The sequence below is a fragment of the Mixophyes fleayi genome, chromosome 6, assembly GCF_038048845.1.
Source record: "Mixophyes fleayi isolate aMixFle1 chromosome 6, aMixFle1.hap1, whole genome shotgun sequence".
Classification (NCBI taxonomy): Eukaryota; Metazoa; Chordata; class Amphibia; order Anura; family Limnodynastidae; genus Mixophyes; species Mixophyes fleayi.
The window spans coordinates 103,290,560-103,305,318 of NC_134407.1; the positions used below are offsets into that span (position 1 = coordinate 103,290,560).

Sequence of the window (14,759 nt, forward strand, 5' to 3'; positions counted from 1 at the left end):
TTGGGTACAGCCTAAGCAAGGAAACCCTATTATCAAGCCACGCTCACAATAAAGGACCATTAAGTTCTGGATATCACATTAGTATGCACGTTCCAACGATGAGCGATTATTGTTCCAAAGCGCAGCATATCATTTGTATTTGATTTTATAAACAAACTAAAAATCTCAATAAACAATGAAGCAATGCCAGGCAAATGTGGAAGTTAGTATGCACTCACAACCTGCAGTGTAGGCAGATTTCCATAGAGTTTACAGAGTCACAATCTTTCAGCTGATGGTTATGACTGATGAACAGCACAGATTTGAAGGTAAGCAGTGTAAAATGTGTCTAGTGTGTACACAGGAATCGGCATGCTGTTCGTAACTTTAAGTCGTTGGTAAAATCGTTAAAGATATCTCATCTGGAGACTTTTTCTGTAATGTGTATCCAGCCTTACATCACTGCTTATTCTTATTTTGTAACATTTTATGGCTTGATTTGTGCTTGAAATAGCAACATAGACACGTTAAAGAGGAGCACATTTTGAATTAATTTTCACATATGCTTTTTAATGTGGGATACCCAGTGTTGTCAACGCATTAAGCTGAACTTGAACTTCCTATGTAGGTTACGACTATTGGGGGTGGGAGGGACACACAAAACAACCCTGAAATAATGCTTTGACAATTGTAAAAACCTTTAGTACATGCTGCTTCTGAAATATGTCACATGTTTTTGTGTGCTAAATCCTTAAGCTACAATTTTTTTTATTTTGTTGTATAAATAAAAGAAATTCCACATATGAGAAATACCATGTGGCCTATTAAAATTTATTGTTTAAACAGATTTTCTTTGTAAGAATGAGATCTGACAACAGCATGTTTTCGTCCCCTTGGGGCTACAAACATAAGATTGAAGACTCTGATCTTTTTGTGTAGTGGAAACTACATATGGATGCAAGCATGTTAAACATACTTTCATACAGACTCCCTTGTTTTCACCAGCTATGTTTAACATTACATGATACTATTTTTCCTTCAATGTAAGATCAAAATGTGTTTGATTGTGAAGGATGGAAGTTGGATTTCATAAAATGGTATAGGATCTCTATTGTGTAACATTTTATACAGTGTCCCGCTGCAGCTACAAATGTTTATTGCTGGTTTGAAATGTTGGAAGATCATGAGAGAAGCTCCCACATTACAATATTTGTTTTGGAGATTCCTGAGTGATAACAGTGGTCTCCTTGTGCTGTCTTTTTAGACTACTGTGTAAAATAGCAGTCTGGGTACACAGTAGGTTCCTCTTTCACAAACGCACAGCTGGCCTTTAATAGAGAGTGAGTGTGAAAATTCTGATCTAGCTTTGCAGTATGAAAAAGGCCAATTTGCAAGATGTTATGATTTTGTGGTAGATGGTTAAGGCAATAACACTTGCTATAGAATCCTCTTCAGTTTCACATTGTGTTTGGTACCTCCATAGACTACGTGTATGCCATGAAAGATCTTTTAAGTTTGCTGTGACATCACATGTATGCTATATGAAACAAAAAGCCCCAGTAAGTCTCTGCCTGATTTTAGTCATTCCGGCATTTATGGGTGTGTCTGTATAATAAACTTCAAGTCTATCTCTGACTTCCTAGCTTTCTGTTCTCTTTGTGTGTGCTTATGATTATGTTCTTGTCTGTCTACTCTTTACTGGTTTATTTGACTTCCCTGTCATTATCACGCCAGCCTTCTATCTGTCAACCTGACAGTCTTTTAGCACTGCCTAGCTAGGGACATGGTTGCCAACTTTCCTGTTTATAGAAACTGTCCCAGGATCTAAAGATGTAACCCTGGATTTTTCCCCGCCATGAAGACATGCTTAGATGAGCCTGCCCAACAGCAATGTGTCAGTGTGAATTTAATTTTAAATGATAGAAAATATGCTTGTGACTGGAGATTGCATATCTAAAGTCTAAAATTGTGTCAGTTAGAGGTTATTTGATTGTGTTGTATTCTCTATTATAAATTTGTCATATATAAATATATATTTCTTGTAATCGTGTATTTCCATGTGCAATCCTATTTACTATACTAATAATACAGTAATTCCTTTTCTAGTACTCCTAGGCATTATTTCAATTAAATGAAATTCAATTTTTGAATGTATCAATGTTCTATCAAGTAGCACCTAACAGAGGAGTATTCCCATAGAATTAGCAAAAGGTAGGATCAGTCTACCAATTCATCTACTACTACCTATACTCAGCCAGGAAACCTGTTTAGTGTAGGGCTCCCATAGTCTCATTCAGAATTTTGGTACCACCAGCATTACTGCATAACCTTTTAACATAATCGCCACACATGCCTCACATAATTATTTTATTTTGATCTTTTTTATTTTTTGGGCAAGATCACATTAGCTTGTACTTCAGGGTTAACATTGAATTTTATGCAAGAATGATGGATAATGTAGACATTATATAGCCTTTTAACATCCCAAATTGCTGTACTAGTAATTTATTACATTGCTCTATGAAGTTTTTTTTTTTTTAATCTGGCTTGTTGCTTGAAGAAATCACAAGAATTCCAGTTATCCTATAGTAGACCCAATTGGGGCTATTGTTTATAAGTTATTGCACTTGTCTGATTTTCCTTGTGATAATATTTGATTAGAAGCACTTGGATGACAATATGGCCAAATGTGAAATAATTTTAAACATAGACAAAAATATATACCTAAAACAAATGCATCAATGCATGCCTTTTAATGAGCAAGAAGAGAAGTTTTTTAGGGTTAATTGTCAAATAGTTATTAGGTTGGAAAACATATTTATCCATCACGTTTATCCATTCACTATGTAATTTTGCATTCCCTTGTCAGAAAAAACATGAGGAGTTCTGTTGAAACCATTTCTGGGATCCCTATAGTAAAAAAAATATTTTTTTCCTAACTAAAATGGTATTTGGATGTAATGTTAAATAGCTCTGTATATTATTGTTTAGTATTAAACTTTCTTGGGATAGAGAAGTGAAAACCAAGTCTCACAGGTGGGGTGCAGCTGTCCAGCACAGCTTGGTTTTGAGAACAGTGAAGGTATTATGCATCAGGCACGGTGTCCCCTCACTCCCTGATTTATTTGAACATATTTGTTTACATTGAATCCTCTGTGAGGGATTTTTTTTATTGTTTCTATCTTTTAAAGGCAAATTCATGCTAGCTGCCAAGCTTTCATTTCTTAAAATTATATTTTATTGTACTTTGTTTTGTTCTTTTATCATACTGCTACTGTTTTCTTAACCCTTATCTTAATGTAAAATTTTCTAAATCGTACCATTTGGACCATTTTATGTTTTTTTTTTTTCTTTATTGCAGACAAATAAGGACTGCAGGGAGCATGGCCTCTTGTTGAGGTAGTTTTGATACTTTTAAACTGCTCATATATAAAGTATTATGCTACATAAACATCCTTTACAATTACCATGACATCTCCATCTATATATGACAGTTGAAACTTCACTTTGTATACATATAAATGTTTTATTAAGTAGGATATATTGAAATTCAACTGGTACTATCTCTTCCACCTTGATTACTGCAACCTCCTCCTTACTGGACTACCCCGCACCTGTCTCGCTCCTCTTCAGTCCATACTCAATGCTGCCGCCCGACTTATCTACCTCTTCCGCCGATCTTCATCTACCTCCACTCTCTGTCAAGCCTTTTACTTGGTCCCCCTCTGCTTCAGAATCCTCTTCAAACTCCTCACCCTCACTTTTAAAGCTCTCTCTAATTCCACTGCTCCATATCTCACAAACCTCATCTCCTCCACTCGTACTCCTTCTCGCCCATTGTGGTCATCCAACGACCATTGCCTTACCTGCCATCTGATCACCACCTCTCATTCCCGCATTCAAGACTTCTCCCGTGCTGCCCCCTTCTCTGGAATGAATCTCCCCCGTTCTATCAGGCTTTCACCTAGCCTGTCTGACTTCAAACACTCCCTTAAAACCCACCTGTTCAGGTAACCCTACCCTTAGAACGCCTAACCCTGCCCTTCTGCATCCTTCTCTCTCTCTCTAACCTTTTTGTACCTCGCCCCTCTTTCTTGCTCCCTGCTCCTCTTCCCTCCGTGTTCTTGTCCCTTACCTCCTCTTACTACTCTGTCTCTCCAGTCAGTCTCCCCCTCACCTTTAGATTGTAAGCTCCCTTGAGCAGGGCCCTCTTTCCTTGTGTCCTCCTCCTCTTGTTTTCCTTTGCCCTTAGCCCTCCCGACACTTTTCTTCATTTTGTCACTTGACTCCTGTACCCATCTTTCCTCTTTTTTCCATCTCTGCCCTGATCCTGTAAGTGTTGCCCACTCTATCGGGCACATGCGCATACCTTTAGTCACTCCCCCACCTCTCTCCTTCCTTCCTATCTACATTGGAATTCTCTTTTATCTCTGTGCCCTATGTACTTCTCTCTTCTAAATTGGTACTTGTTTCTACATATTGCTCTTTGTTTATAATTATTACACTTTGCTTACTGCACTTTGTTTTGTACTACCTTGTATGCCATGTATTGTCACCCTGTACTTTTTCGCCAAGCTCTATGTACGGCACTGCGGACCCTTTGTGGCGCGTTACAAATAAAAGATGGTGGTAATAATACGAATGGCAAGGGTTGTCATGTGCGAAAAATGTTGTGTATTTATCCCTAGTTTGTGTTATGATGTAAACAACAGCTGGAGTGCAGGAGATTGGTTTAGTATCTAAGTGGGATTCTCTCTATAGTTTCACAAAAATAGTGGGAAAGGCTTACAATGATAAAATGTCTAATTAAAACGGCAGGCAGTAAGGTGTGAAATAGCAGTCTGTTTCCACTGCATATTTTGAGCTTCCCAAAGCAATCTTTGTCCTAGTTACATCCAATGAAATGTGGTCCCGAATAATTTGTGCAACCTGTGGATCTGTTACGATGTCAGTCAGTAATAAATACTTTTGTACTCATATATATATATATATATATATATATATATATATATATATATATATATATATATATGTTTTCCCTTTTAGAGCTTTGAATGGTTATACTTTTTTGAGTATATTTAAATGCAGTTTGCTCTGAAGCACTTGGAGTTTCTGCAGATATAGCGTCCATGCCATTTTTCGATTTTATTTGCATCATGGACACTTCTTACTTTGTAAAGGAGTCTTTTAAGTGGTGAGTGACCATGGCATAATAACGTCTGGTGCTGGTCACTCGCAGCTGACGTGTTTCAGAAGCGCACAGCAAAGTAACACAAAAAATGGGTTAATCCCTTTTCCTTGTGCTGGTCCCTGTGGTCATGGTCTGTGCCTGAGAAATGCTTCACACAGCACTTTCCCTAGTCTGCTGTAGAGTTGAGTTACAGGGGTAGAATCAGCTACCGCAGGAAGTCAGGCTGTGGGGATCTCTGCATGTGCTGAGAAAGTGACCTGATCAGAACCCAGTGGTGGGAAAGAAAGCCTCTGAGCACTAAAGGTAAATGTGATGGTTTGTGCTCTTACAGAAAGTGCCAACTGTGGCCTTTTTTTAAAAAAAATAATAATTAAAATTGTATTCAAAAACAGTGATTAATGTAATTAAGATATCATTTGTATTGCATTAAAACGGTTGAAGTTAATTTGTTAGTGAGCAGTGATGGTTATTCCATTACTGACATTTAAAATCTTTCATTGGGAAAATAACATTCTTTTGTTAGACTTTGCTCTGTGTTGCAGTTGTACTTTAACTTGTAATTGCTGTGTAATCTGAGTGTTTGAATTTCTGCCAGTGAGAACACAAATTCAATATTTTGCAAGGTAACTGGTTTGATGGCCAAGTGTTAATCTCTGCCCAAACTTACCAATAGTTAAATAAGTGGATTGCATTAACTACTAGTACATTGGAGTTTGAGTACAAAATTTGTTTAAAATATGCAATGATTTTATTGTATTGTATAAGCTATAATGTATGACTTAGTGTCTTTTATGATTCATGTGCAGTTAATGTTTGACATTTCTAGTAAGACCATGACTAAAACTTTAACAATCTCCCCTGAAGCTCAGCAGTTGTTCTGTCCTAATATTACATTGCTGTCTGCCACTGTGTTTTTTATACAAAGTAAAGTCTACTAAGTAGGAGCACAAAATAATCTGCCTGCATGAGAGACATTGGTTAGCAATTAAATCTACTTTTCATTTGAAAATGTGTTTGGGTATTGGGTCTCAAACCCAAAAGGAAAAATAGTTATAACCTGTCACCAGAACTCGTGCATATTGGCTGCTCATTAATGCTTTGCTTCAGTTTTCAGTTGTGGTTTATATATTACAAAGCTGTTGCTTTAAGCTGGGTACACACTACAGAAAAGTTCTCCCGATGCAACATCCTTAACTGTTTTGCAAACAACTGAAGAAAAAAGTTTGTTCTGCATGCCGATTCATGTGTACGCACTATAGATGTTTTACATGATTTACCTTCAGATCTGTGCTCTTTATCTGTCATAACCATTGGCTGAAAAGATCACATGACTCTGCACACTCCATAGAGATCTATGGACACTGCTGGTCGTGAGTGCATACACACTGCAGAATTGGAACAATATTGTTCCATTGTTGAGCAACATTTTAAATTGGTTTAAAAATCATATCAAATGGTACAGTGTGCTTTGGAACGATAATGGCTCATAATAATAATGCGATATCGGGGCGAACAGTAATTTATAGTTTGATTGGCTCGATATTTGGCTGAAAACACTGTAGTGTGTACCCAGCGTTAGGGTAGTTTGTTTTACTCCTTGTTTGCCCCTGGGAAAATTTTGTTAATAAATAGAATGCAAAGAGAAAGAGAAACACCCCAGGTAGAGGCTTATAAGTTGCTTTTAAAGATTGACGACAGGCTTTTCTGCAGTTCATGGGGTGCAGCAGTAAGTGACACACTCCCATATTTCTTTGTGTTCATCCCTTTTTATCTTCAGATCATAATACTCTTGTTGGCAGGACCCATGGGTCAGTATAATTATGCTTATGGTTCTGTACAATGTAATAGGGACATGTGACAACTAGCATTAATGAAATTCTGGTGACTTTGAATGATCCAGTCTGGTCACTCCTCTGCAGATTCCTGCTTTTTGGCACTGGACTGATAAGTAGCCCATATCTTTTTATTTTGTCTCAGCCTTTTTACTGTGGAGGTGATTCTTGTGTACAGTATACAAATTTTTTTTCTACCTCTCCAATGTGTTATGAATGTAAAAGATTTGCCACCATGTACAAATAGAAGCACTACCTAAAAATAGATGAAATTTGTGATCTTCAAAGATTGTTCATCCTGCTACTGCTCCAGTTCTGGACCACTGGGATCCATTGTCCACCACAACATTGGCGTACTTACAATTTTCGGTAGCATCCTATGCTAATGATAAAGGTGTTAATAAGACATATATGTGCAAGTAGAAATGTATCCCTCTCAATATAGAAAGTATTTTGACTATTTAATAATAAACATGGTTGCAACAAGTGCAGTGATAAGGTTTAACTGAGCATCTGGAGTGAAGCAGGAGGCCTGTCTTCCCTTGCACTGAACGGGTTAAACAGCTGGACACTGCCAGTCTTTTAATTTTCCTCACTAACCAGCCACTGGTTTTCCACTGCCCATCCCACCCTGTATGCTGTAATTGTACAAGCCATTATGTCTTCTGGGATAATAGCAACTGCATACAGGCCATGTCACTCTGATCTTTTTTTTTTATTTAAATTTTTTCGTGCCCATAGGGCGGAGGAATCAAATTCTGACTTCCTATGTGTTCAGGGGCTCCTTCCTCTGATTTCCACATCTTTCACTGAACAGTTTAAAAAGGCCAGTAATTACAAGCAGATGGTACTGCTCACATTTATGCTAGACTACTCTGGCCACGTATGTGTATCTTTTTTTTTTTTTTCCCTTTTTAAAAAAAAAAAAAAAGACACTGATGCATTCACATGTAACGTTTTTTGGTGGTAACCATTTAGCAGCATTCCATTTATGAGACTGTTATAGTCAGTAGATCTGCAACTGTTCCAACAAACATGCAGCATCTTCATTGTGAACATCTCTATATGTTTGTTTGCCGAACAGTTTTGTAAAAATTAGTTACTCAGCTGTACTTGCTCCATATATGTAATGGTGTGCCAGGACTCGTTCTAGTTACACGTTCTGTATTACTGTAGTCCACTGCAGCACTCAGCAGTGTCCATGCATGGAATTTCATGTTCTCAGTCCTTATGAGTGTTCATATTGCTACAGGAAACCAGACAGATTGTCCCTGGCATTAAAAAATGTCAGAAGTCCTGGTACAGTGTGTGCCAGGCTCAGGAATGTCCAAGTTACATTGCCATATTGGACGGACGCCATTAATAGCTGACGCCCTTTTTATTTGCTACACAATTTACTTTTTTTGGTCTCCTGTTACGGAGAAATATCTGTGGTTAACTTCAAATTTTCCTATACGTATTTCCTGCACTGCCCTATGTGAAAAAAAGATGAGTTGGAGAGATACTGGCGATTAATAAGGTTAAAGCCCAATTATATAATCTTTTTAGCAAAAAGTGCTTTGTTGTACAGTTTATGTAAGCATGTCTCATATTTTAGTAAATCTGTGATCTGGATTACTTACTCTGAGCAACAGGCCAAATAAAAAGTAATTAACGTAAAGTTTCCTTATGTAGTATAGGCCTGAGCTTTGTTATAGCCGTAGCAAACCAGAATCCGTGTTACTACTTCTCCAAATAAGCAGGTGTCGTCTGTGAACTTGTTGGCATACACTGAGAAGCCCATAGGGGGCAACTCCTCCCATTAGTAGTAGTAGAGGGTAGAGCTGTGCTGGACCATTTACCAGGGAAGTATTACTCTGGATTTTATCCTAAGATAATGAACTCTATTCTTAGTACAAGTACAACTTACTTGGCTTACCATGGCACGTTTTTACTGTCATTTATAACTGGCTTGATGTGAGCTTTTAGCATGTAATGAGAATAGAAGACGGGCAACAGCTGGCTTCTTGTACATTATCTTTATTAGAACATGATCTGCACATGGATTCTTCAAAACATTTAGGTGCTACATGTCCATAATGCCAAGTTCAGGGTTTCTTAATAATGTTGCTTTTTTTATGTAATCTAATGAAGCATTGGTGCCTTTTGTTCAATGTGTTAATTATTAAAAACAGGTGTGAGTTGCAGAACTGTCCAGAACAGGATTACTGGATTTGGCACCCAGGCACGCCTATATTTTTCAGGGGTAAAGTGCCCAAATATCAGGTGACTTTTGAGTTTGTTTGTTTTTTGTTTCTAGCAGAATATTTATTTATATTTATACTTAAAGACCCCAGTGCAATGTTTAAAATCTCTCCTCTATGTGTATTTGAGCCACCGAATGAGACAATATGATTGTTTATACAATTGTTTTTGTCCACAAATATTTGTTTTTGTGATGATCTGGTGTAATCTAATTTTTTTTTTTCATCAATGAAGTGGAAATGGTTGGTGGAATAAACCTTTTATAGACAACTACTGCTGAAATGTATTAGGGGAACATTTGTAGAATTTCACTGTGGTGGGCAACTTCCACCCAGTGTTTTATAGGGTTAAAGGCCTATTGTATAATGCAAATAGGATATGTTTAGGATCGACACTTTTCGGGTTAAACTATGTAGAGAAGGTACCCAGCAATAGTGCAGCACAATAACTTAATCATATGCCTTCAAATTTTTCCATGCATCTTCTCTGGTGTGGTCTTATGAAAATTTGTGTTTTAAGCTTTGTTCAGGCTGCTGCATTTTTTTTTTGTTCCGGGATTTGTGGTGATTTGATTCATTGGGTTTGCTTACATGCATGTCTGCCTATAATTTTGGGGCAATGTCCAGTTATTACCACCACAGCCATCTGTGGAGACCATGACCTAAAATTGCATGAATATGGGCGTTGATGAGCACAGTGTAGCAATGTCATCATTTGTTTTTTTTAAAGTCTGGCAGAGGATTTCTATTTTTCCGAGGGCTACAGATTTGTGGACAGACATTACTTAATTTGTGTATCATGAATAATGCACACAAAAATCTTGCATGCTAAGTTATGTTTAACTATTTGCTCAAGAAATGCTCCCTTTCATTTGTGTCTCCTCCCCAATGCTACCGATACTGAGGATGCAGGAGAAAAGTGTCAGAATCGCAAGTAGCTTGTTTAAAGAGAAGGATAATTTTTTTTTCTACTAGAGCAGGGAGGAGCAAGCTCAGGATTTTGAACACAACCTCTCCTTTCACCAAAGTATTTATATGCGATGTATAGAGTTAATATGTAATCTTCTTCATGCACCATACATATCTAAGATCATATAGATACTATATATATATATATATATATATATATATATATATATATATATATATATATATATATATATATTGCAACAGAAGACAGGCACGGCGCCTCAATGTGTATTATCAATTGTGTATATATATATATATATATAGACGGATGTAATAAGCTGCGTACCAAAAGGTTTTAGTAGGTCGTCTTAATCATAGATGTGAGACCCTCCTTCTAGGCTGTTCCTCCCAATAAATCACACATCGGACAATGCAGGAAAAAAGAGAGTAACATAGAGTAGTACGGTCATAGTATACATCACACTTCTTGTGAGCATGCACACCACCTACTTAGGTTTCCTTATTATGAAAGAAATCCTATATACCCAAGGTGGAGGACCATATATAGTATATTAGACACCCACGTGATGTATAATAATAAACTGCGTACCAGATGTTTTCTGGGTAAAAGCATTAATAGGTTCCTTAGGGAGGTAGTAAAAGGTAGGGATGACAGGACAAGATGTAAATAAAAACTGAAACTCTTCTTTTGATAGAATATTGTCATGATGACCTTTTGATAGTAACTCCCGTATAGCTGAAATATAATCTTGAGTTAATAATTTTTATTGAATATGTGAAGAGATCTGGTGGGGTTATATATTCAGATTTTGCAGCTAATAGTGATATACAATTTTAAAAGTACATTTAATAGCGATATTTTAATTATGTTATGTGATATGTATCTTGGCTTAAAGTGAATCATTTATTTAAGGTGATTGTGTTATTCACATCTATATGGACAAACAATGATGTGAGCAATTATAAATACTATATATACGAGGTCTATCTAGTCTTGCACTGATACTAACTTGTGCCAATAAAGTTGTTTTGACGCGTGCGCGGTGATGGGCGGCATCTGCGCATGCGCCAAGATGGCGCTTCAGCGGTAGATAAAGCTGGGGATTTACATGGTATGATTATCCATTATTTTGCTCCTGAGGAAGTCCCGTTGTTACCGGGACGAAACGCGTTGAGCCTGTCTTGCCAGCATATATTTGCACTCCTTGATGTAAGTGCATTGTTATACCTTTTTTATTAAAACTCAATTGTATATTTATACCTTTCCTTTCTGTGTCATTTTCGCCGCCATTGAATGAGGTTGAGATGGATAGAATATATTTGATCATCTAAGGAATCTATTAATGTTTTTACCCAGAAAACATCTGGTACGCAGTTTATTATTATACATCACGTGGGTGTCTAATATACTATATATGGTCCTCCACCTTGGGTATATAGGATTTCTTTCATAATAAGGAAACCTAAGTAGGTGGTGTGCATGCTCACAAGAAGTGTGATGTATACTATGACCGTACTACTCTATGTTACTCTCTTTTTTCCTGCATTGTCCGATGTGTGATTTATTGGGAGGAACAGCCTAGAAGGAGGGTCTCCCATCTATGATTAAGACGACCTACTAAAACCTTTTGGTACGCAGCTTATTACATCCGTCTATATATATATATATATATATATATATATATATATATATATATATATATATAAATTGATAATACACATTGAGGCGCCGTGCCTGTCTTCTGTTGCAGTGTTTCCATTTCCGGACTGACCATCTGGCTACAGGTCATCGTGGCTGCCGCTCTATATATCTGCCAACTATATATCTGGAACTTTATCCATTTGATACTGTAATTGATTTATATTGGTAATTCTGTCACGCTGTGGTTACTAGCGCCATTTATATCAACTTGTTGGTTTTTTATATATATATATATATATATATATATATATATATTGGGATATAAATGGTAAAGGGCGGCGCCTTCAGGTGTATATAATGTATATAAACATATAAGCACAAATGTACACAGAAATAGTCCAGAGTAGTTAGAACAGGACGGTGTCTGTATCTGCACCACAGATGGCTATAGATCACTGTAGTACAGGATAAATATATTCAAAAGTTGATCGTGCAGAATAAATAGAAGTGGTGTGCGTACCAGATATATAAAATCAAACCGCTTATCTGTATAGTAGCTCCTTAGAATTCCCGGAGTATGATCTGCAACCAATTCTCCTTAACGATGGATAAAATGTATGTTCTAAAACAACCGCGACACCAAACTTATCCGCTCATCATAAAAGGAAATATATAAAAAGCCATATGGTGTAGTATTTTTCACATGAACATTTTATTCAAATATAGCATTAAGAGTACAAACTCACAATATATATGCTTTAAAAAGGCTTATCTGTAAGTGACTGGTCTGCAGTCTCATCCCCTTGTATAGTAGAAGTCTCTCAGCAGGCTGTACACCTCCATCAAGCACCAGAAAGGAGTTGAGGCCTGTAAAGATTACCTAGACGCAGACCCTGACCTTGGCATAAATCACAATAACTTTATTTGTGAACTCATGACTTTCATTCTCACACACAATTATTTTAAATTTTTAGATGAATTTTATTTACAGACAGTTGGCACCGCTATGGGCACAGTTTTTGCACCAAGTTTTGCGAATCTCGTTATGGGCAGTTGGGAACAACAATATATCTATAATCCCAACCCATATTCAGAAAATATAATCCTATATAAAAGATACATAGATGATATTATATTAGTCTGGAATGGTAACAAAGAACAAATTTACCAATTCCTCTCTTATCTAAACCTGAATGAGTACAATCTCACGTTTACAGCAAAAGTTGACACCTTACAAGTAGAATACCTGGACCTAATCCTTACACACACAGGTGATGCAGTAATCACTAGAAACTTTATCAAGGAAGTAGACACTAATAGCTACTTACATTTTAAGAGCGCCCATTTAAAGAAATGGAAAACTAATATACCTTTTTCACAATTTCAAAGGATTAAAAGAAATTGTAGTAATGAAGCCTCTTGTAAAGAACAATTGTCTGTGTATGCCGACAGATTTAAGAAAAGAGGCTATCCCGAGCAACTCATAAAAGGAGCAATAGAAAAAACACAAGCAATTAATAGACTTGATCTCCTCGAATACCATAAAAATGAAAATAGGAAGGACACAGTTTCATTCATCATCCAATACAATAGTGGTGAAGCAAAAACCAAATCTACTATCAATAAACATTGGAACATTTTAAAGAAAGATCCCGTACTTAGCAGTATCCTCCCAGACAAACCAGTAGTTATCTTTAAGAAAAATAAGAACCTGAAAGATCTCCTGGCCCCAAGCATGCTTGCAAATGAAAAACAAACTACGAATACTTTCCTAGCCATGAAAGGTTTTTTTAAATGTAATCACTGCAACATCTGCAGATACACCAACCAAAAAAAGACTTTTTATAATTTTAACAATAGCAAAGAATACCACACTAAGCACTTTATGAACTGTCTGACCACTTCGGTGATATACTTATTAGAATGCCCATGCGGTCTCAAGTACATAGGAAAGACCAAACGCCCCCTAAAACTGAGGATACAAGAGCATGTGAGGAACATCAAAAACAAAGTTGAAAGCCACTCAGTATCATGCCATTTTTTAGAGAAACATAATTCAAATCCTTGCGAACTAAACTTCAGAGCAATTGAAAATGTCACATTAGGTCCACGAGGCGGGGCCCTAGATACCAAACTCTCACAAAGAGAAATGTTCTGGATCTTTGAATTAGGGACCCTAGCCCCACAAGGCCTTAATGAATACTATGAAATGGCTCCTTTTCTGTAACCATTATGAAGTAAATGGATGTCTCCTGCTGTTTTAAATCCATTTTATCATTATTATTATCAATTCCATAACCTCCTTTATTTTTTTAGGAGTGTATTAACCATTATTTTTATTAATATGTCTTAATATATTTTTATTAATATGTCTTAATATGTTTTTATATGGTTTTAATATGTTTTTACATGCCCTTTATTAATATGTTCTATATGTTCTTTGTATATGCTTAATTGGTATGCTATACTTTATTCAATATTCACCACATGTACTGTATTATATACATATACATATATATATATGTGTACTCATGGTAACATGACCCCTATGTTTATATAGATATATAGGGATTTGCAACTATGACATTAAAATGTCATTCTGACAAGATTACGTGGGCTCCACACAGATTGCCCTCATCCAACATGGCCACCGCTATATCCCTTTATAGGGATGCTGCCCACACTCTGTAAACTGCTGCTGCATACCCACTCTTTCCACCCCTTTTAAAAACCTCCAAAGGCATAGGATAGATGTCCTTATAAAAGAATCCTACTGCATCATCCATAAAACAGTGCCTAACGCACAGCCGCTATATCGCGGGCTAGATTGCCGTTTCGCGCATGCGCGATGACGTCATCGACGCGGGCCCAAAATGGCGCCGCGCATCGCATAAAACAGACCTAAATCTTCACACAAGCCACTCTATTACTCCTGATGAAGT

At 36.8% G+C, this 14,759-nt stretch overlaps 1 protein-coding gene across 2 annotated transcripts in view; it reads left to right on the forward strand.

The window, feature by feature from the left end:
• CSGALNACT2 (chondroitin sulfate N-acetylgalactosaminyltransferase 2) overlaps positions 1-14,759 on the forward strand; it is an 81,088-nt gene that overhangs the window by 38,844 nt on the left and 27,485 nt on the right. The window contains exon 1 of one of the 2 annotated variants that reach the window (XM_075217140.1): positions 3,358-3,378. The exons of the other annotated variant lie outside the window; for it this stretch is intronic. The gene's annotated coding sequence lies outside the window, so the exon portion shown is untranslated. Of the gene's footprint in view, positions 1-3,357; positions 3,379-14,759 lie in introns of those variants that run through there. 2 annotated transcript variants of the gene reach the window in all.